We start from the raw sequence: 22,628 nt of genomic DNA, 5'->3' as shown, positions 1-22,628 counted from the left end.
GAGCCTGTGCTCCGCAATGGGAGAGGCCACAACAGTGAGAGGCCCGCATACCGCAAAAAAAAAAAAAAAAAAAAAAAAAAAAAAAAAAAAAAAAAAAGTGTAAAAACATAAGCATAAGAGAAAAGAGAGAAAAGTACAAGCAAATCACGTTATAATAAAATAGGGGACACAGATAAAAATCTACCATTATAGAAAAAGTGCCTAGGTAAACAAAAGCAGGAAAAAAGTACAGAACACAAATGTACACATCCTTAACAAGCATTACCCTTAATGTGTAAATACCTGAAACATTCTAATTAAAATCCAATCATTCATTTGCATTGATAGAAAAATCATTAGAAATATAGCGTTCACTCAGAATGGGAGAAAATATTTGCAAATGAAGCAACTGACAAAGGATTAATCTCCACAATTTACAAGCAGCTCATGCAGCTCCACATTAAAAAAACAAACAACCCAATACAAAAATGGGCAGAAGACCTAAATAGACATTTCTGCAAAGAAGATATACAGATTGCCAACAGACACATGAAAGAATGCTCAACATCGTTAATCATTAGAGAAATGCAAATCAAAACTACAATGAGATATCATCTCACACAGTTCAGAATGGCCATCATCAAAAAATCTACAAACAATAAATGCTGGAGAGGGTGTGGAGAAAAGGGGACACTCTTGCACTGCTGGTGAGAATGTAAATTGAAACAGCCACTATGGAGAACAGTATGGAGGTTCCTTAAAAAAGTAAAAATAGAACTACCATACGACCCAGCCTTCCCACTACTGGGCATATACGTTGAGAAAACCATAATTCAAAAAGAGTCATGTACCAAAATGTTCATTGCAGCTCTATTTACAATAGCCAGGACATGGAAGCAACCAAAGTGTCCATCAGCAACAGATGAATACATAAAGATGTTGCACATATATACAATGGATTATTACTCAGCCATAAAAAGAAATGAAACTGAGTTATTTGTAGTGAGGTGGATGGACCAAGCGACTATCATACAGAGTGAAGTCAGAATGAGAAAAACAAATACCATATGCTAACACATATGTATGGAATCTAAAAATAAAACAATAAAAAATATGGTCATGAAGAACCTAGGGGCAAGATGGAAATAAAGACGCAGACCTACTAAGGAATGGACTTGAGAATATGGGAAGGGGGAAGGGTAAGCTTGGACATAGTGAGAGAGTGGCATTGACATATATACGCTACCAAACGTAAAATAGATAGCTAGTGGGAAGCAGCCCCATAGCACAGGAAGATCAGCTCGGTACTTTGTGACCACCTATAGGGGTGGGATAGGGAGGGTGGGAGGGAGGGAGACGCAAGAGGTAACACATATGGGGACATATGTATATGTATAACTGATTCACTTTATTATAAAGCAGAAACTAACACACCATTGTAAAGCAATTATACTCCAATAAAGATGTTAAAAAAAAAAACTCAAGGAAAGGATATCCCAATGTATAGTTCCCTCTCTCTCGCTCTCTCTGTCCCTATATATGCATAAATAGTGTCATTTTTTTAAACCTTCTGGTAGAAAAAGAACTCTTTCGCTCATTAGCACAAATTACAGAAATAAAGTGACCTACCTTCTACCAACAAAATCCTGATTCCAGTTGGAGATATTCAAGGACCCAGAGAGAGAGACAGTGCTCTCTGGGCAGCTGGCCTCCAAATGCAGACCCATGTCCTGATGGCTCTGGCTTTATCCCTGGTCACAGGTACAATTTGATTAGCACTAATCAACGGTAATTGCTCTGGTTGCTCACCCCACTTCGTCTGAGCCCTTTTGATTTTTTAAACCAATCTTACAGCGAACTAAGAGGGTGAAAATAAAAGGAGTGGGAAACTCAAACCAAGCAAATATTAAACAAAAGAAAGCTGGCCTAGCAGCAATTAATATCGAATGTATTTATAAGGTAAAAGAAGGACAGCTTATAGTTATCGAAAAGAAAAACTCATGGGAAAGATTACAATGATGCACTTTATGCACCTAGACACATACCACTGAGACATAGAACACAAAGACTGAGAATTATAAGGTAAAACTGATATATTTGCAATCATGGTGGGACTTTTTTTTTGTTCAAACACCGTTCTCTCAGAAACTGATAGATGAGAAGAAAATTAATAATGTTAGAAATGTTTACACAATAAATTTAACAACTTTGATTATATTACCTGCAGCAACCACATAGCAAAATGCATTTCAACACATGTATAACATTTACAAAAATTTACCACTGTAAGACCACATAATAAATCTCAATAAAAATTCCATACAATCAACATATTGAGTACCGTCTTGATCAATCTTTGATTTCAATCATGAAATAAAATTGAAAGTCAATAATCAAAAAACTGAACACAACCATAGTTATTTAAAAATGAATATCCACATAACATCTATAACAATATCTATATAATAGCTAAAAATCTATTGATTTTTATGTTGTACGCAAGTAGTTAGTAAAAACTAAACCAAAATACCTCAGAATTATTTGAAAGAAAAAAAGATAAAAACGATAGAACAATTCAAAAAACAAAAGGGAAAACAACCATTTACAAAAATATAAATGATTAATAAAATAGAAGTCTGTTACTTAAAAAATAAAGAAAGAACTGGTTAATAAATTATAGAGTACTCCCTGCTAAAGGAAGAGAGGGCTCCCTGAGTGAGAGACGCAGGTGCAGAGTGGCAAGGGGGGGTGGGCGTCGGGGAGGTGTAGTAATTTCATAGAGGACGACCCTGCCAAACACCATTGTAACCAGGTCAACATCAACAGTCATAAACTGGGAATTCCCTGGCAGTCCAGTGGTTAGGACTCCGCACTTTCACTGACTAGGGCCCAGGTTCGATCCCTGGCCAGGGAACTAAGATCCCACAAACTGCGAGGTGTGGCCAAAAAAAAAAAAAGCCATAAATTACTTTGATAGTATATGTCCTTGATATGATGTGATTAAAATGTGATAAAATTCCCTCCATAATCTTCCTCCAAAAAAATACTGAAACCCAAGATAATTATAAGAAAAGCATCAAATTCCAATAGAGGGGCATCCTACAATATGCCTGACCAGTATTCCCCCAAACTGTCAGGTTTCTATACAAGCTTTTGGTCAAAAATCAGGAAAGTCTGAGAATGTGTTACAGCCAAGAGAAACCTAAGGAGACATGAAAACTAAATGTAATTTGATATTTTAGATGAGATCTTGGAACAGAAAAAGGACGTTGGGTAACAGGTGAGGAAATGTGAACCAATGATAGCCTTTAGTAGACAATAACATATTGACATTGGGTCATTAATAGTAATCAATATACCATGGAAATTTAGATGTTACTAATAAGGGGACATGTGAGTGGGGTCGGGTCAACACTCCTGGATCCACGGGCTCAATGTTTTGTAAATCTAAAAGTGCCCCCAAAATTAGGAATTACTAAATATAATATTGTAAATAATAAATAAACAGGAGAAGGCATCAATAAACAATAGTAGAATGAAAAAAATTACACACATAATCTGAGTTTTGGAAACAGTCTACAATAAAACACATTATAAAGCAAACGATTCTATGAACCACTATGTGACTTAATTTTTTAGAGCACTTTAAAAAGTATTTTAAATTACGAAATATAAGGTGTTCACAGAAATCTATAAAGCATATATGTGCACTTCAAGAAATAACTTTAGAGTGAACAGAAGTGGAACCACTACCCAGGTCAAGAAATGCAACATTGCCAGTCTCCTGGCTGCCTGCCTGGTGCCCTTTTTCCCGGATTACAGCCCCTTCTGCCTCCTAGACTGACCTTATCCTAACTACTCACAGAGTAATTTTGGTGAACATTATAAAATTAAAACTCTGTCCATTTTTGAAAACTTTATATAACCTTGAAGAAGCACAAGTTTATTTATGTACTTTAGTGTAATTTTGGTGTATTTTTGCATCATTTACGCCGTTGCATGCAGCTGGACTTTTCTGTTCCAGGGCTGGAAAGTATTCAACCATATAAACTTTCTACTGTTGATGGGGCTTTGCGTTTTTTCCACTTTTGGCCTCTTACAAACAGCATTGCTCTGAAAATTCTCTGACGTGTATACTGGCTATAGAATATGTAAACTTAAACTTGCCAAATTTTTTCAACACATTTTACCAGTTTACGCACTAGCTGCATGCAAGGGTGATCATCTGTCCATTCTTCTGCTGGGTTGTCTGTGTTGGTAGTAGTTATATGTTCTGCTTATTAGTTCTTTACTAGGTATGAGTAATACGATATCTGTTCTCACTCTTTGATTTGTCTTTTCACTCTCTTTTTCATTTTTTTTTGATTAACAGAAGTTTCTCTGTACTGCAAACAGAACAAATATTATTAAAAATAGCTAATATATGGTGACTATCGAATGCCAGACACTGTTCAATGCACTCTGTATAGAATAATTTATTTATGCCTTATCTTCATAATGACCCTATAAGGGAAATCCTATGAACCCTATTTCTCATATGAGGAAACCGCATCAAGGAGATATTAAGAAACTTGCTCAAGGTGACAGATCTAGTAAGTAGGGATGTATTCAAGCAAGAATCTCCAAGATGATTCCTTAAAAGAAGAACAGAGAGGGGTGATTTCTCCTCTACCGAACTGTGATATTTGAGCTGCAATGGACAAATATATCTATGTACAGAATACAGAGGCCAGACACAGACACATGGATATGTGGGAGTCTGCCTATGATGGAGGTAGCGTACCAATCCAATGGGGAAGGATGGGCTAGTCAATATGTGGTAGTGGCATTGTGGTAGTGGCACTATTTTGGGGAGTGGAATTGGAGCTTGACCTCGTACCATTTAACATAAATTTGACGTGCATTACAGACGGATACAACACAGAATTTTAAGAGAAAATATTGAAGAATGTCTTTATGAACTCAGGGTGGAACAATGTCTTAGAGAACCAAAAGCACCATGACAGGAATTTCTGATATATATAAATGATTCCAATCTAATGACTGTGATGGTTCATTTCACATGCAGACTGGGCTAAGAGATGCCCAGATAGCTGGTAAAGCATTACTTCTGTGTGTTCCGCACGGCTGTTCCGGGAAGACATTAGCACTTGCATCAGCAGACTGAGTAAAGATCGCCTTCACCACTGCAGGTAGGATCACCCAAACCACTGAGAGCCCAAATTCAACAAAGAGCAGAGTAAGGGTGAATTTACTCTCGCTGCAAGAGCCGACGCGTCCGTCTTCTCTTGCTTTGGGACTTCTGACATGGGCACTCCTTGTTCCCAGGCTTTCGAACCCAGACCCAACCATATTCCCCGTTTTCCGTCTTGCACGCAGCCCATCTGACAGATCGTGGGATTCCTCAACCTCCATAACCCAATGAATTTGTTCCCCTACTAAGAGCTATACATATATCTTCGATCGGTTCTATTACTCTGAAGACCCCTGACTAATACAATGATGCAAAAATTTAAAATAAATTACACTCTAGGAGAAGTTTGTCATCATACATGAAATAGACAATGAATTAGTATCCTGAATATCACATAACTTCTACATAACAACAACAAAAAATAGTCAAACCAAAAAATGCAGGCAGCCCTTTAGGTAATTCAGAAGAGGAAATCCAAATGGTCAATAAATACAAGAAAATGTGCAGGATCACTAGCAATCAGAGAAGCTATTCTCTGCCCATTCTGATTAGGTCTGACAATATAAAAAAGTGGGTCAAGATATGGAGAAACCAGAACTCTCCCACACTGCCAAGAGAGGTGGAAATTGGAAGGCAAGCTGGTTTTTCCTAAAAAGTTAAAAGTGAACATAAATACAACCCAGTAATCCTACATACAAAGCTGTTCTGTAAAGCACTGTTTGAAATAACAAAGATTTGGAAATAACCCTATTGTCCATCAGCAGCAGAATGAATAAAATAAATAAATTACACAGATCTAGTTGACTTTGTTGAACTGACTGGCAACTATAGATAGGAAAGCCTTTAGATCTTGTAAGTGTAATATTGACTCTTCTAAAAGGTGATGGTGGGGGTAAGTTGTTAAAACCACACACGACATTCTACTTTCGGTTTCGCAGCCATTTGTCTACAAACTTGATGAATATACACTGGACTCATGACTGTTATTTCTCAGAAGTGGAGAGAGGCCTAGGAGAGACCGTGGCAGTGAGAACAAAGGTGGCTCTATCCTTGCCTCTGTGTAGTTGTCACTGTCAATGTTCCTCCTTTTCCAAGATTAAGTATAGCAAAAACTTACTGGACATGGAAGACCAGCTGGATTTGGGCATCTTTTCCCGAGAAGAGTGGTCCAGATTGTGAGTATCCAAACTGAGTGTGCCGGTCAACCTGAAATAAAATAGAATTTTCAATAAAATTACTTGATGAACCCCCTTCATTACCACCCCCAGCTCCTGATCCTTTCAAGAAGACTAATTTTTTTTTTAATGGAAGTATACTTGATTTGCAATATTGTTTTAGTGGCGGGTGTACAGAAAAGTGGTTGTTATATATTTTTTCAGATTATTTTTCATAATAGGTTATTACAAGATATTGAATACAGTTACCTGTGCTATATAGCAAATCCTGGTTTTTTTGTTTTCTTTTTCAAATCCTTGTTGCTTATCTGTTTTCTGTGCAGTAGTGTGTATCTGTTAATCCCATAGCCCTAATTTATCCCTCTCCTGCTCCCTTTCCCCTTAGCTAACCACAAGTTTGTTGTCTATGTCTGTGAGTCTGTTTCTGTTTTCTATATAGATTCATTTGTATTATTTTTAGATTACACATATAAGTGATATATTTGTCTTTTTCTGTTTTACTTACTTCACTTAGTACGATATTCTCTAGGTCCATCTATGCTGCTGCAAGTGGCAATATTTCACCTTTTTGTGGCTGAGTAATATTCCATGGTATGTATACACCACTTCTTCTTAAACCAATCATCTGTTGACAGGCACTTGGTTTGTTTCCATGTCTTGGCTATACCAATATACCACCACAGAATTGCCCAGCTGCATGGTGATGGGGATGGCACATGGGCTTTGGCTACTCCTCAATCAGAACTTCAAAGAAGCCTTACTTTTTCATTACTCCTGCCTGTAGTTTTACATGGTGCTTCAAATTCCAGAATCTTACTGAAATTCTGTAGGGGAGAGCTGGAGGGAAGAGAGATGTGGTTTGATTCTCTGAAATGTTTCCTTCTGCATCCAAACTATCATTTTCAATTTCCAAAATTGATTCTGAGTTTGGCCGCTTCTGTGCATTCTCAGCACTATGGCCTAAGTCAGTAACCATCAATTCTCACCTGTATTACTTAGATGTTCTAACTACTTCTCCTGCCCCTAAGGGGTCCACAGAACAATTAAGGTGATTAGTTAAATATGCAAATTATATCATGTCAAGTGCTGTTTTAAACTTCCAATGCCTTCTCATTTCAAGTTGAAAAAAACTCAGATATTTAACATGAGCTACATGTTAAAGGTCCTACATACTCTGGACCCTGCCTTTCCCTTCTCTATGCCCCAGACACAAATGAGCTTCCTCTCTATCCACACAAAAACACCAAGCTCTGTGTTAGGGCTGTTATACTTGTTTCCTCCAAATGGAAATCAGCTCTGGACCTTCCTTCTTGTCCTTTGGGACTCAGGAAGGTCTCCTGCTCTATGAAGTATCCCCTGACCACCAGAAACACACTGCCCATTCTGCAATATCACCCCAGCCCCTTTCATCTCTTCACAGAACATATGCCCACTTGAAATTGTCTTGTTCATTTATTTTTGGATGTGTTGATTGGGATATATCAATGACTTAACCACGTGAAATGTACATACAGCACTGAGAAGGCAGTGGAGGCTTGGAGAGATTTTCACATGCTGGCCCATCGAGTGAGCCGTAGTAGCTCCTTCTACCTCTGTCCTGGAGCCTCATGCACCATGGAATATGCAGAAGGTAGGTAATGGAGGGTCAATACGCTCTGTTCATTTTCCCACTTTAATGTCAAAGGATAAAAGAATCTCAAGGTCTCTATAGAATGTATTGGTCCTAAATGCTGGGGAGGGGAAGTGGTTGACAATCTAGCTCATCCTTGAGGGTGTGTGACAAATGCAGTTAACTTAGCCTCTAAAGATTGGGTGGAAGTCACATAATATCTCTCTTCCTATTCCAGAAACACCTGAGGAGCACTCAAGGGTCTTGGGGATAGACTGTTACGAAGGAGCAGCTTTGTTCAAAAATGACCCTAGGTGTTCATCCTAAGAGGCCTGAACAATAGGCTAGCCTAGACTTGTTCCATGACTGGAGGGCTATAGCATCCAAAAGGGCCCAAGGTCCCCAGGTGCCTCCTAACGTTCAGGGCTGCTGGCTTTCCCAGACAGCTCCTGTAAATGGCTGGCATGATATCTAGGCTTATTAATTCCTCAAGCAGTCTGAAGGTCCCTCTCCTAATAAAGTTGCTGTCATCAAAGCTCTATATGAAGGAAGAGCAATGGGGAAGGGGCCTCCACTAGAACAAAACCCTCCTCAACATGGGATGCCTCTCCATGTAGATGCTGAAGAAATGCAGAGCCTATGTGTGCCTTGGTCTTGATGTGTTTCGTGAATTCATACTGTATGACTTTGTGGAATTTTCCTCCATCGATAAGGAGGACTGGAGGCATCGATAAGGGGACCCAAAAGAAGGGAAGAAAGCAAATAGTAAGGTTTCATCAGGGTTAGGGTTTTCCAGCCATGTGTATCACAAGGAGAGAGGAACAAGTGTCTTGATGTATTCGATGGAGGAATAAGAGAGTGATTAAAATGATGGGCCAGTAAATTAATCCTGGGTAAATAAGAAAATGAGAACATGAGGGAACATGATGGAGAACATGATGGAGAATGAAACAGTGTTTGATTCATGGGCTGAATGTCTGCATTACGTCAAATACTTCTATTAGAACACTAGGAGATGTAAGCTAGAAAGAGAATGGGATGCTTGAAACATAGCTGGTACTATCATTATTCTCATTATATGGAGGAAGAAACTGAGGTGTAGGAAAATTTATAACTTAATAGCATGTGTTCTCAATCCCCAGAGTTATTTTTGTACTTGTCTTATCTTCCATATAAAACTACTTTCAGTGCATTGTGTAGGTCTTTTTCATCATCTTATTTTCCAAGGGATCTTGGTAGTTAATATAGCGCACACACCAAAAATGTTTATTAAAAAAATAAACTAAAATCATTTGGTGCACACTGCAGTCTCTCTCATCTTGGTTACACACCGTCTTTCTCCCTACTCTCCTATCTCAGGGGAACAGAAGATACTCCCCCTCTCCAGAGCTAATCTGGCCATTTAAACTCCTTAAATTGACCCCTTCCATGCATTCCAAAACTATGGTCAATTAAATGATGACTATCACCTCTGTAAAGACTTAAATCATCAGTCATCAGTCTGTTTCCTGATTTAAGCTACATCCTTTCTCTTACCTTCAATACCCAACATGTCAAAACATAAACAAAAATAATCTACCTTTACAAAAACATTTCCTCATCTCTCTCGTCTTCTGATTCTGACCCCACTTCTCCACTGAAATTGATCTCTGTAAATCATCAAATTGTCTCCCAAGTGCTGCTCCATGGGTTACATTTTATTTGTCTACATCGATTCATGGAACACCTCCTTTTTCCTAAAATGTCTCTGACCTCCAGGGCACTGATACTCTTCTCTGGTTCTTTTCTTTCTCCTTGGTTCCACTTCTTTTTCTACTATACAAATGCAGTCTTATTTCAAAGCTCAATTCTCATCTCTCTTTCAACTTTTTTTTCTCCCTTTCAATTTCCTTTTTATGTTCATGGCTCTCTTTAGTATCACACTCTCTTTAAAGATATTATTTGTTGCCATAGCTTTCTCTAATAGCACTGAATTTCTCCTGCACTTCTGATTTCCTTTTCCTTCTTGACTGGCCGCTGAGCCCCTGAAAATCAACTTCTTGAATACAAATTGATCATCTTTCTCCTGAAATTAACTTCCTCCTTTAGAAATCTTTTTTTCTAAGGATGGTAATACAGTATCTTAGTTACCGTTGGCTATTACATCTCCCTCTCCCTAGACATAGAGTCGGTGATGCCAGGGAATCAAACAACAGTCTACTGTGAGGCCCCAGGGACATCTCTGTACCCCAGGGAGGCTTCCTGTGCTCTCCTTCCTTATATAAAGACCCAAGGATCCAACTTGCCTTCCTCTCCTACTTATAGCTGTCACCACTCAAGCTAGACCCTGAGGATCTACAAGTACCGGTCACCGCTATCATGTGATAATCTGCATATCTCACCCTAATTTTTAATCTTAAAAATTCTTCCACAATGATTTTATTTAAACCTATATAAATACATAATCAAATTTTTCATTCTATATGAAAACTTCCTCTAACGAAATGAAAAGAGAAGAGTGAAACAATTTAGAAGAAAAATTCATGTCAAAAATTTAAATACCATGCTAAGGGTCTTTCCCCTAATAAACCATAAAATGCTGATTATGAATATCACACAGGCCCTCATTTCTTATTGAAGTATTAACAGACAACTAAAACAAGGCTAGAGTTGAGTATTTGTTTTTGTTTTTGTTGGCTTTGCCACGTGGCATGTGGGATCATAGTTCGCTGAGCATGGATCAAACCCATCCCCCTGAAACAGAAGCAGGGTCCTAACCACTGGACTGCCAGAGAAGTCACCTGTATAGTTTTATAAACTAAATTATTTCCCTTTTAAATTTCTAAAGATCCTAGGAGGAATGAGCCGGGCTACCATCTATATAAAATAAATAATCTAGATACACATTAGTCTTCAGATATTGAGCATCCAAAGGAGACACTCTGAGTTTGTAAGTGTAACTCTGTGCTCAAATCAAAGCTTCTCAGAATTTGCCGGGTAAAATTACGGTGATCCTTCACCGCTCCAGACAAATGGCTTCTCTATGGGTCTCAGATGGTTGCTTTTACTGTGAAACCGCCTCCATGTTTCTTTCAATTGGAGCCACAAGTACTAGTTGAGAATAAGTACCCTTTCATTTCTCTTATTCCTCCATTTTACCCTTATTCATGGTATCCCCAGTAACACAGAAATTCTTCACCTAAGGAAACTTGACAATTCTGACAATTAAAGAAAAGTATGTTTATCAGAATGATTAGACTTGATGGATGTGTGGAAATTAGGAGTCTTTCAAAAATAATTCCTCCAAGCTTTCCTGGTGTGTGTGTGTGTGTGTGTGTGTGTGTGAGTTTTAAACTGGGGAAGGTCAGAAGGGAAGTCAGTTTCATAAATCCACTCACTGTGCTCTCTGTGTCTGTGTGTGTGTATGAGTTTTAAACTGAGGAAGGTAAGAAGGGAAGTCAGTTTAATAAATCCACTCACTGTGCCATTGTCCAGATTGCTTATTGTACAGATTACTGAACAATTTCAGGACAGCAGGAAAGCCTTCTTGTCTTTCATGTTCCCTGCATATTTCAAAGCTATTATTTCAAATGAGGATTGTTGACAGAATGCCTCAGACGTTAGCCATTGTTTCTGCTGACAGCCAATATCTAAATGCTGTGTTTAATACATTTCTTCTCAAGTTAGAAAGTCTACTTACCGTTTATTGAAAATAATTATAACCATAATATTTGATGGCTAAATAAATTCTATTTGATGGAGATAAGTGACTCAACTTTCCCCCTATTATTGGACAGTTATTTTGTTTTTTACTTTTCCACAACTATTGCTAATCCCTTATAAATATCCTATACTTCAGTACCTAGATCAGTATATTTTGTAAAACATTAAATAATGAAATTCCTTGGATTAGATATCTAGAAATGGAATTACTGCACTGCAAGATTTGAACATTTAAAATCCTTAACACCTATCGCAAAAACTTTCCAGAAAAATATCACTTTACATTCTGACCATTAACTTAACTCTGAAAAACAATCTTTAATAATTTGGTAAGAAAATTATTGTGAAAAATTTTGGTGAATAAGTGTAGCTCTAGTTTTAATTTATACTTCTTAGATTACAAGTAAGATTGACTTTTTGTTCGTCAAAATATGCTAGCCATTTGTATGGGTTCATATCCTTTGTCCATTTTTCTCTAATATGGTTCTAGTGTTTTTTCTCATCTACTTACATGAACATTTGATATATTATGTGACTATTTTGCATATTTTACACAGTATATGAACATTTTACACATTGCTCATGTTAATATTTTACGTATTAAACCCTTTGTTTAATCTGTTCATAATTTTTTTCCCAGTTTGCCATTTCTTTAATTTATACTTAATTTTAATTTTAAATGGTTTTGGCATATATTTCAATTTAATATATTAAAATGTTGAGTCGGTCTTTTCCTTTGTAATGCCTTTCATGGCCTTTATGTTTAGAAAGTTAGAAATTTATTTGCACATCCACGGACAGATAAATATTATTTTATGGGGTTTTTCCTTTTTATATGTTAAGTGTACTTTTAATTTGGATTTTAATTATACCTGTAATTCTAACTGGCATTTTGGGGTTTGCTTTATTAACTTTATTTATTGTTTTGTGAGTATGCTGTGAGGAAGAAGGGAGATTAAGCATGATTCCTCGTCCTAGTTGGCTGTGTTCCTCTCTATTAGTTTATAGGAGCTTTTCTTTGTCCAAGTGCTCTGAAATTTTTTCCTTCTCAAAATTCTGGTTCTTTAGTTTTATGAAAACTTTTTAGTTCCTCCTTTGACAACTTCCTCTACTTCTTCCCTCTGTACATAAACTCCTGTATTTGGATATCAGAACTCATGGACTGGACCTCCAATTTTTGTATCTTTTCTTCTTCCAATCTTCTATTCCTTTATCACTATGCTTTATCTTCCGAAATTTTTTCTCATCTTTATCTTGTAAACCTACCTCTATTGTCTTTTTCATTTCTCCTAGACAACTTTTAAATGTTAACAGCTCATTTCTGTCCCCTGAGCTTTTTCAAGTGTATATAGCTTCCTTCCCTGCCCCCCACCATGGTCCTATTTTTCTTTCCCAGGTGCACTTATTTCATCTCTCAGAAAATACTAAAACCCGGACCCATATTGAGAAAACAAGCTTCATGTAATAATGCCTATGCTTAAAATTGACATTGCAATCTAGTATTTCTGTTGTGCTCTCTTTTGTTCCCCTTTAAAAAATATGCTGCTTGTATCCCACAAAGTTGTTTCTATAAGCCACTAATGGCTCATGTCCTGCAGTTTGGAAAGAAATATTATATAAATCATGTTGAGGCTTTTGATCTTTCAACAGCGGAGACACAATCACGTTTGTTTTCTGGGCAGAAATGGGCAACTGGAGTGGCCCAGAATGTATAAAGAAAAACATTTATAAAGATCCAGATGAGAGATGGTAGCTTGGACTGCGATGGTGGTAGAGATAGAAGCAGAGTGCCTACTATGGTGCCTTCACTCACATCTTATTATTTCATCTTATTTCCTCAGTGTGCCACATGGGGAAGTGGACCAGAGCGTTCAGATGCTTGTCCAAGATGGCATAATCAGTGAGTCCTGAGCCAGATTTGAGCCAGGCCCGTCTGCTTCCTAAGCCTGGCCTTTCCTCTAAGTCACAGCAAATCCATGAGGTGAGCCTATAAATAGGATAGAAATTGTCAGTAGAGCACATTTTGCAGCTTAAGAACCAATTCCTTGGAGGTTTCAATACCTGAAAAGGTTGACTATGTTTGGCCCCTGAAATGAAACCTAAATTTATTTCTTAATTAAAAAAACAAAAAAAGGACGCATACAGTGTGATGTCACAGTAACAACCTGACTGCAGTCCCCTTTGATCTGGACTTGATGACCCTGATCATGTGGTACTTGTCCCTCAGCCAGGTCATCCTTACCCTTGTACACTTCTGCCATGTCCTCCATGCGAGGCTGTGAGGATTAGGGTTTTCATGGGATTTTTTCATATTTATATTACCATCTATGATTATACATGTTCCCCAATGTCGATTCACGTTGTCAACTCTAAACACAATTAAACAACTAGAAATCAATCCCTCTCTTTCTCATGTTCTTTATACATGCTCTACTATGCTACTTGTCATCTAAGGGTATTAATCATTGCTCTGCCTGTTTCTCTACTAGATCATGTACTTCGGGGGACAGGGTGGTCCCTTCTTATTCTCAGGGTGGTCTCTCTTAGTCCCATTGGCTACCACAGAGACTAATAGAGTAATAGATGTCAAATTTGATAACTATGTTGTGTTTGAAAAAGTGCAGAATATAAAAATAAATTCTCAGTTTTTATGACTAAAGCATTTATATGATTTTAATTCACTGTTTTTCAACCTTTCTTGATCCCTGCTCCCCTCCCTTTGAAAAGCATAACTATCTCTGCCACTACTCCCCCACACCCTTCAGCAAATTCTAGTTTTTCCCAGACCCCTGTCAGTGACCAACACGCACATTAACACAGAACATTTGCACATCCCACAGCCAGGCTGATTTTGTCTACTTTAGTTCCTTTTAGTTTATAATACAAACAAGAGAGCTTCTTTCTGTTTGTCTACTTTCCAAAGAGAAGTTATATGATGATATTGAGTCTACTTTTGCAAATTACAAACGCACCCATGCCAATGCAACATCTGTCAACAGCTGTCAGCAAAGACCTTAAGGGGAAGAATAATGGCGATTGTGGAATAAAATGACATTCTACTTGGGTTTCAGTGGTTTGGTTGATTCTGTTCCAAGCTGTTTGAAGACATGGGTCAAACTAGACCCTTCTCCAGCCCTGCAGTCCTCACCACCTCATCTCTCATACCCAGTTTTTAATCCCTTCATCCCCGCCAATCCATTGTGCAGCTGGAGTGACTTCCTAAAATAAATCTGATGACATCATCCTACTCTTACAGCCCGTCAATCGCTCTCCTTTTGCCTTAGGATGAAACCCTGCTCCCTACCTGACCCCCAAAACCTCTGAGATCTGATCCCTCGCTCTTGGGCCTGACTTCTGACCTGAGCCACCTGGCCATCTATGTTCTGAGCAGTACTATTCAACTTCTTGCAGTTTCTACCACAGACAGTGCTCTCTCTTGTCCCTGAGACTTTGCATCACAAAATACTTCCCTTGGCCCGGAATTCTCACCTTGTATTCCCATCCCTTAATCTCTTTCATTTACCTTTTATTTTTTTTAAACACAATCAAGCTAAACATTAGTTCCTTAAATCATCCATCTTCCCAAGAAGCATGTACTCACTCACCCCTTGCCCTTCTCCTGCTCTATGTGATGTTAAGGGCCCTTTCTGATTGTGCCTTTTTCTTTGCATCTTGTGGGATCTTAGTTCCCTGACCAGGGATCGAACCCAGTCCCCCTACAACGGAAGCATGGAGTCCTAATCACTGGACCACCAGGGAACTCCCTTATGGTGCCTACTAATCCCAGTATTTCCCCTGTATCTAATGGCTACCTTCCCCCTCAGAAATAAACATAGTGCCTACTATACAGTAAGCAGTCAATACAGTGAGTAAATCAATGAATAAAAGAAGGGGAGAAAAACCCTTCCATGAAATTTCATTTGGAGTCTCATGGCTCTAGTTCATTCATTCATTTTCAAAATGTTTTTAAACCATCTACCATAAGCACTGGCTAGATGCCGAGTGTTCAGGGAAGAACGAGGTTAGTCTTGGTCGCTGCTCTCATGCCAGCGCCGCGCAGGGCTCCATGGGTAACCAGAAAAGAAAGCAGATGTTAAGTGATGCTCTGCCTTAGACAGGGAAGGGCAACGCTGGGGAACTTTCACGCCACGAGTGAGTTCTGTAGCGTAGACTTCATGCTGTGTCACCTATGGCCCAGGGCAAGACAGATACAGAACTGTGTACCACAGAACTTGAAGTAGCTAGGGAAGACAGACAGACAGACAAGGATTTCCAATACAGTGTGAGAAGTGCTCTTTAAGAGAGCTATGATGTGCTATGAGGGCAGAGAAGGGTCGTGGAAGCTAATCTGGGGAGAAGTAGCTCTGGAAACACAGTAGCAGTGGTGTAAGATAATACTTAATGATGAGATATGTTGAAACTGTGGCTTGTAAACTAGAATAATGATTAAATATCTAGGTCCCTGAAGCCACTTCCTGTCACTCCTCTCTGTTGATTGTCTTACACTTGTATGAAATTGACAGGTAGTGAGAAAATTAACCCCATGTGGATTATGAGGAGAGGCAAGGAGGCTGAGGAGTAACTCCTATTTTGATGAGCATGCCTGATTTATGTTCCTAATCATGACTAAACCTAAGAAAGTGCACCAGGCTGAACCCTCAAATCAGAAGCAGAAGAGGACTCAGAGTCAAAAGTGGTGGTTGACACCCACGCCAACAGGAGGCTAAACCGCGCTCTCCTGAACCTGTGGCAGAACTGTCTTTTTCTAGCAAAGCTAAACCCTGGATGATGTCTAGAAGTAACACTAGACCACCTCAGTCCTCATAAAAGAAGCCATGTGTCCACACACACACTCTCACCGCATGTGCTTGCACTAAAAAGACATATGGTCCATAGAAGTCCTGAGCACTTCCGGATTGCTCAGCTGTTGGATATTGGTCCAGATGTTAGGGGACAACTCCAGACAGGAATAACTTTGAGTCTCCTCATGCAGAGAAATATTTAAAATAACGTTTCTGAAACTTTTTTTTTTTGGCTTTCCTTATCTGCAGGGAGAAGAGTGTAGTGGTTATGAGCTGGGCCCTGGAGTTCGACTGTCTGGGTGCAAATGCAGTGTGATCTTGAGCACACTGCAGAACCCCCTACGCCTCAGTTTTCTCATCTACAAAATGAGGATAATGATAGAACCTACCTCCTAGAGTTGCTTTAATTATGGCCACATGCATTAATATACAGTGTTTCATTGATTCTAAGACATGCAGTTTTCACATTTTAACATGTCTGAAATTGAGGTGCAACTTACAGTCAATAGGATAGCATAGTTTAGCTACCTCAGTAGTATGAAAAAGAATGGTGTAGCTTATAATCAGTGGCGTCTCAGATGTGGTGAAATTCAGGATACAAAGAGCTTAGAAAATTACATAGCACATAAACAGTACTAAATGAATATTTAATAGATGTTATAGATATAAAATATATGTAGCTCTTCTAACTTCATCAGAGCCAACCTATAGAGCTCCTTTTTAAACAAATGTCCAAGATAGCAATGGCAAATGATAACATGACTGACCCATTTCCCAGGAAAGAGAGAAGCTGCTCTTAATACTTGGCCTGCAGTTGGTGGAAGCATCTGGTAGCCATCCCTTTATCTTAGCCAAGATCTCAGAAAAGTGATATAACTGAGACCCACTGAGATGTGGATACCTTGGACAGGTAAAAGTTTGATGCCTCTTTAGATCAACATTCTTTTCCTAATCATTTATTAGAGCGAGTGATACTCTGAAACACAGCAGAGAAGTAGGAGCTCTGACAGTGAGGCTCAGAGATCCAGCTCTCACCCCCAACCTGCATACATCAGGGAACAAATCCAAAGCCCTAAGTTAACCAACTGCTCTTCTTAAGAGGTTAGTGATCATTGGACTACCATTCCCCAAGTGACTAATGAAAGTCTTGTTCTCCAAATATAGACCCCGCTATCCCTAATAGAAGATGCAATAAACACATTTTTTAAATACCAGCAAAGTTCCAGTGATGCTCTAGTGAACCTTGGAGACTGGTTCTATAAGCAACTCCTAAGCCTCCCCAACCAACTTTAATTCAGCTCAACTCTGGGCCCCAAAAGGAGGTTACTGAGATGGCAGACACGCAGATATGAGCGAATGTTATATATTTAGACAGGGGATCTCAAGAGCTTCCCTGGCCTTTTGTTTCTTGCTGATTGCGTGTTCCCTTTTAAAATGTATTCGACTCTCAACGGGAGAAAGGAGAACATTCTGTTTAAACTTCCACATTTTAAAGTTTCTTCATTTTCAATAATCTGTGTATAAAATATTATAGAGAAAAACTATCATACAAGAGAAAAAATGAAATTCTTTTTCAAAGCAGATAGGATTAAATTCAGGTGAAGTTTGGAAACCAGTGTAGCTTTTGTAAATATGCATTTTAGAAAAACTCACAGGAGTATTTCATAGTTTCTTCATTTTCAATAATCTGTGTATCTTTCATCTGTATTGTTTTATTTAACTGGAAAAAACATATTGCTTGTGTATTATGAAAGTTTTTTTTACTTTCCAGGGAAAAAGGAAAATGAAGTTCTAATTCAGGTGAAGTTTGGAAACCAGTGTAGCTTTTGTAAATATGCATTTTAGAAAAACTCACAGGAGTATTTCATTTTCACTAGCTGTTCATAGATCACCAAGGCACTGAGTCATTTTATAATACAAACAGGAAAAGGAGGTTCTGATGAAACAAGATGACCAAAATCCACCTTCTCCAGATATGGATAAACTGCTTGGCTTGGCTCTCTTTCCTAAACCCTGTTAATATTATTTAGTATTTTCATGGTCCTTTCAGGATGATATAACAAAATATCTTAGGGGCTTAGAAACAAGCATTTATTTCTCACTGTTCTGGAGGCCAGAAAGTCAAAGATCAAGAGGCCAGCAGAGTCAGTGTCTGGTGAGAACCAACTTCCTGGTTCATAGATGGCCGTCTTTCTGCTGTATACGCACATGGCAGAAGGGGCAAGCACCTCTCTGTGGTCTCTTTCTAGAGGCACTAATCCCTTTCAGGAGGGCTCTCCTCTCATGACCTAATCACCTCCCAAAATCTCCAATTCCAAATACCATCACTTACGTTTCAACGCATGAACTTTGGAGGGGGACAAACACTCAGTCTATGGCAGTAATGTTGAAGACAACTGTCTGTTCAGTGGGTGAAGGAGGACCATTTAACTGCAGTAGATGGACTCTTTTTTTCCAAATATTGATGTGCACAGAGGAGACATTTATTCATTCAGCAAATACTGAGTGCCTTCCTCCCCACTGTGGGCTAGGTTAATTGCAGTAGATGGACTCTTTTTTTCCAAATATTGATGTGCACAGAGGAGACATTTATTCATTCAGCAAATACTGAGTGCCTTCCTCCCCACTGTGGGCTAGGCTCAGGGCTAATTGCTGGAGACACAGAGTGTATAAAACATGGTCTCAGCTGTCCTGGAACTCACAATCTCAGCTTTCTACCAGGTCATCTTGAGTTTCAACATGGAACTTTAAACATTTATGTTTAAACTACATACTCCTTATGTTTTCACTCACTTTTATACTTGAAACAAAATTTCCTTTGCCCAATAAAGAGAAGCAATGTAAAAAATACAGTTTAGTTTTACCAGTATACTGGTTCCTCAATTAGTCTTCTTGACCTAATCTATTATCAATATAAGGTTAAAAAAAAGATACAGCTATCTTCGAAAGTTTTAAAATTTTCCTAAAGTTAAGGGTTCATTTGGTCTATATGTGGATTCCTGAGAGCAGAAAAAAATACCAATGAGTAGAATTTATAGTGACAGATTTCATCTCACTTAAGAACTTTCAAATAAAGCTGTCTAGAACTGGGAAGGGCTGTTTGAGGGTATAATGAGGTCTCATCGGTAGATGTATTTGGGCAGAGTACATGACCATTACTCTGGATGTTTATATAATGCAAACATTGGACAGGGAACTGTACTAAGTGGGTCCCAAATCTAAATGAACATTAGATTGAGACTCGGGAACAACTGACTATACTTTCTAGGTCCCACACCCAGAAAATTCTGATTTAGTAGAACTGTGGTGGGGCTTTGTAACCTGCTTTTTCAGATGCATAGTCAATGATTCTAATGCAGCTGGTCATCCTTTGAGAAACTGTTTCCAGCCCAACTCAAAGATTCTATGGCAAAGTAGAAGAACCTTGGTTAGGAATAAAGGTTCAAAGATGAACCTTTTGACCTTGGTAGGTCAAAAGATGGTCTGCAATCTAAGAGGAGGTTAAATTTAGGGTAAAGGACAGCCAACGACAAAACTTTTTACAAGTGATTTGGCCGCACGCATCTACAAAGGGCAAGTGGAAAAGCTAGGAAATACTTCATTCCCTAAGCTTTCAGTGAGGATTTCCTGTGGGGTTAAAATAAACAAATAAATACCTAAAATTAAAATTTACTCCTCAAGCTTCTCGAATTCACAATCTAGTTGGATACTCAAGGCATCTATACATGAAACAACCAGCAACACAAACATTAATGAAAAAGTGGTATAAAAACTAACACAGTGTTAAGCACTCCTTAGAAATCACCCAGTACTTGCTCATATTTGATAAAATTATCATCTCCACATTTTTAAGCACTAAAGGAACTTAAGATTCAAGTCTATGTATGACTGCTTCTTGGAGAATGAATCCTATAAGTAATAAGCATGTGAGGACAAAGAGGATGTGACTTCTTTACATTTAAATATCTATCTCTATCTAAATACAGATCAACAGGGCTACAAATATACTATTTCCTATCTGCAACCACACCTTCTGCAAACCACAGTCTCTGCTTTTGCTCATAACTTCCCTTCTGCATATACTCTACCTGCTTTAAAGTGTCCCCCCAGTCTCCCAGTCTCCTCCCTGCTCCCCCAGTCCCATAAAACTTTCCTTCATCTCATTCTCACATCACTATGATCCAACTGGTAAAAAAGCAGAAAAAGATTTCCACCGTTTATAGGTATACAGGCAGATGAGTGGATTTAATTCAAAGATCTAAGCTGTACAAAAAAAGCCAGAGTTCGACCAACTCACCTTTCCAGCTACAAATGGCATATCACCCAAGCATAATCTATAATGTGGTTGTGCAGCAAAATAGTTCCTAGAACGTCTCTGCATGGAAAAGAAAGAAGAAGAGCATTTTACTCACATGATGATAAAAGCTGGCTATATATAGGACTAACCTGAAACTTCAGCTTACTGCTGGGCTACTGCTTGTTTTATCTCTATTGGCATTATGGTCTGGAGCTCCTAATAGTACTCGTCAACACATATCCTAGCCTAGGAAAGGCTAGGAAAGAAAAAGTAGTTCCTGACAAAACATCAGTTACAGTCTCAGTAGAGAAACACTGTGTGTGTGTGTGTGTGTGTGTGTGTGTGTGTGTGTGTGTGTGCGCGTGTGTGCGCGCGCGCGCGCACACACGCACATGCGCACACGTGCATATGTATATACACAAACTTTTAAGTTCAGAAGATAATGTGATACTGAATAATAACTAACATTTGTTCGGTGCTATGTAGTTCTAACACTTTCATATATATAATCTCACTGTCCCGGTGAAAATTTAGAACTAGATATTACTTATCCCCATTTTCCCAATGAAGAAACTGAGAATGAAAGAGATTTACTCATCCAAGTTTGAAGGACCACACGGTTTATAAGTGTTTTCACATAAACTACGCCAAGTAATAACCAGCACTTTGATTAATGGTTCTTTTCTCATACCTTTTCTGGTGGTTTTGACTTCCTTTTTAAAATTCTTTTTGCATTGGGAACACATGAAGTTGCCTTATCTTCAAAGATAAGTCTATTTGTTTCTAGACCAGTCTGCAACGAGGAAAAATAGGAGAGCCTAAAGTTAATACTGTACATGCGCACGCGTGCATATGTATATACACAAACTTTTAAGTTCAGAAGATAATGCGATACTGAATAATAACTAACATTTGTTCGGTGCTATGTAGTTCTAACACTTTCATATATATAATCTCACTGTCAGGGTGAAAATTTAGAACTAGATATTACTTATCCCCATTTTCCCAATGAAGAAACTGAGAATGAAAGAGATTTACTCATCCAAGTTTGAAGGACCACACGGTTTATAAGTGTTTTCACATAAACTACGCCAAGTAATAACCAGCACTTTGATTAATGGTTCTTTTCTCATACCTTTTCTGGTGGTTTTGACTTCCTTTTTAAAATTCTTTTTGCATTGGGAACACATGAAGTTGCCTTATCTTCAAAGATAAGTCTATTTGTTTCTAGACCAGTCTGCAACGAGGAAAAATAGGAGAGCCTAAAGTTAATACTGTAGAAATAAAAGCTATGATTCAAATTTGAGAGCTGTCCTTTCACTTAGCCTGGAAACTTTTATCTCCTTATTTGAGGTTGGTCCTTAAATTATATCTAATGAGTTCAAGGCAGTATTTCTAACTCCAAACCAATGTTTCAACATTTTCTTCTTTTCACGCACGGCATATACAACAGGACTAGACATAAAGCAGATGGAGACAAAAGTACAATTTATTCCTCTTTTAAAAACTGATACACTTAGCAATAAGAAAAAGGAACTGGAAATCTACGTCCAAAGGAACTGGGAGGTACATCAGAGAACGTTGTCAAGCCCTTTTCTCTAGAAGCTTAGTAACTACATTAATTGAATATGGTAGAAATTCCACAAACAATTACTGAGGATTTCAAACAAGGACTGCTGTTTTCAACTTTCCTTAAAAAATATAATTACATACATATACACAAGGATGTGTGTGTGAGTGTGTGTCTGTGTGAGTGTGTATTTGTCTAGAATAGTGGTTTTCAAACCTGCCTATGTATCAAAATTGTCTGGAGTTTATGAGAAAATTCAGATTGTCAGGTGCCTCTCCAGACGTCATGATTTTAAACATT

At 38.3% G+C, this 22,628-nt stretch overlaps 1 protein-coding gene and 1 long non-coding RNA gene across 2 annotated transcripts in view; both read right to left on the bottom strand.

Annotated features, from left to right (window-relative positions):
- The window catches only part of LOC102987474 (lysine-specific demethylase 4D), a 27,083-nt gene extending 5,536 nt beyond the window's left edge, over window positions 1–21,547 (bottom strand). Inside the window, exons 1-6 of the mRNA XM_024117687.2 lie at window positions 21,450–21,547; window positions 20,759–20,836; window positions 13,473–13,646; window positions 6,854–7,185; window positions 6,291–6,379; window positions 1,609–1,730 (exon numbers count right to left, since the gene is read on the bottom strand). The gene's annotated coding sequence lies outside the window, so the exon portion shown is untranslated. The remainder of the gene's footprint in view (window positions 1–1,608; window positions 1,731–6,290; window positions 6,380–6,853; window positions 7,186–13,472; window positions 13,647–20,758; window positions 20,837–21,449) is intronic.
- Window positions 21,548–21,899: 352 nt separating this feature from the next.
- LOC112062715 (uncharacterized) overlaps window positions 21,900–22,628 on the bottom strand; it is a 3,968-nt gene continuing 3,239 nt past the window's right edge. The window contains exon 3 of the long non-coding RNA XR_008619577.1: window positions 21,900–21,995. This is a non-coding gene — a long non-coding RNA (uncharacterized lncRNA). The remainder of the gene's footprint in view (window positions 21,996–22,628) is intronic.

This window comes from Physeter macrocephalus, chromosome 16, assembly GCF_002837175.3.
Source record: "Physeter macrocephalus isolate SW-GA chromosome 16, ASM283717v5, whole genome shotgun sequence".
In the NCBI taxonomy this organism is placed as follows: domain Eukaryota; kingdom Metazoa; phylum Chordata; class Mammalia; order Artiodactyla; family Physeteridae; genus Physeter; species Physeter macrocephalus.
This window is presented reverse-complemented; position numbering and strand designations above follow the sequence as displayed.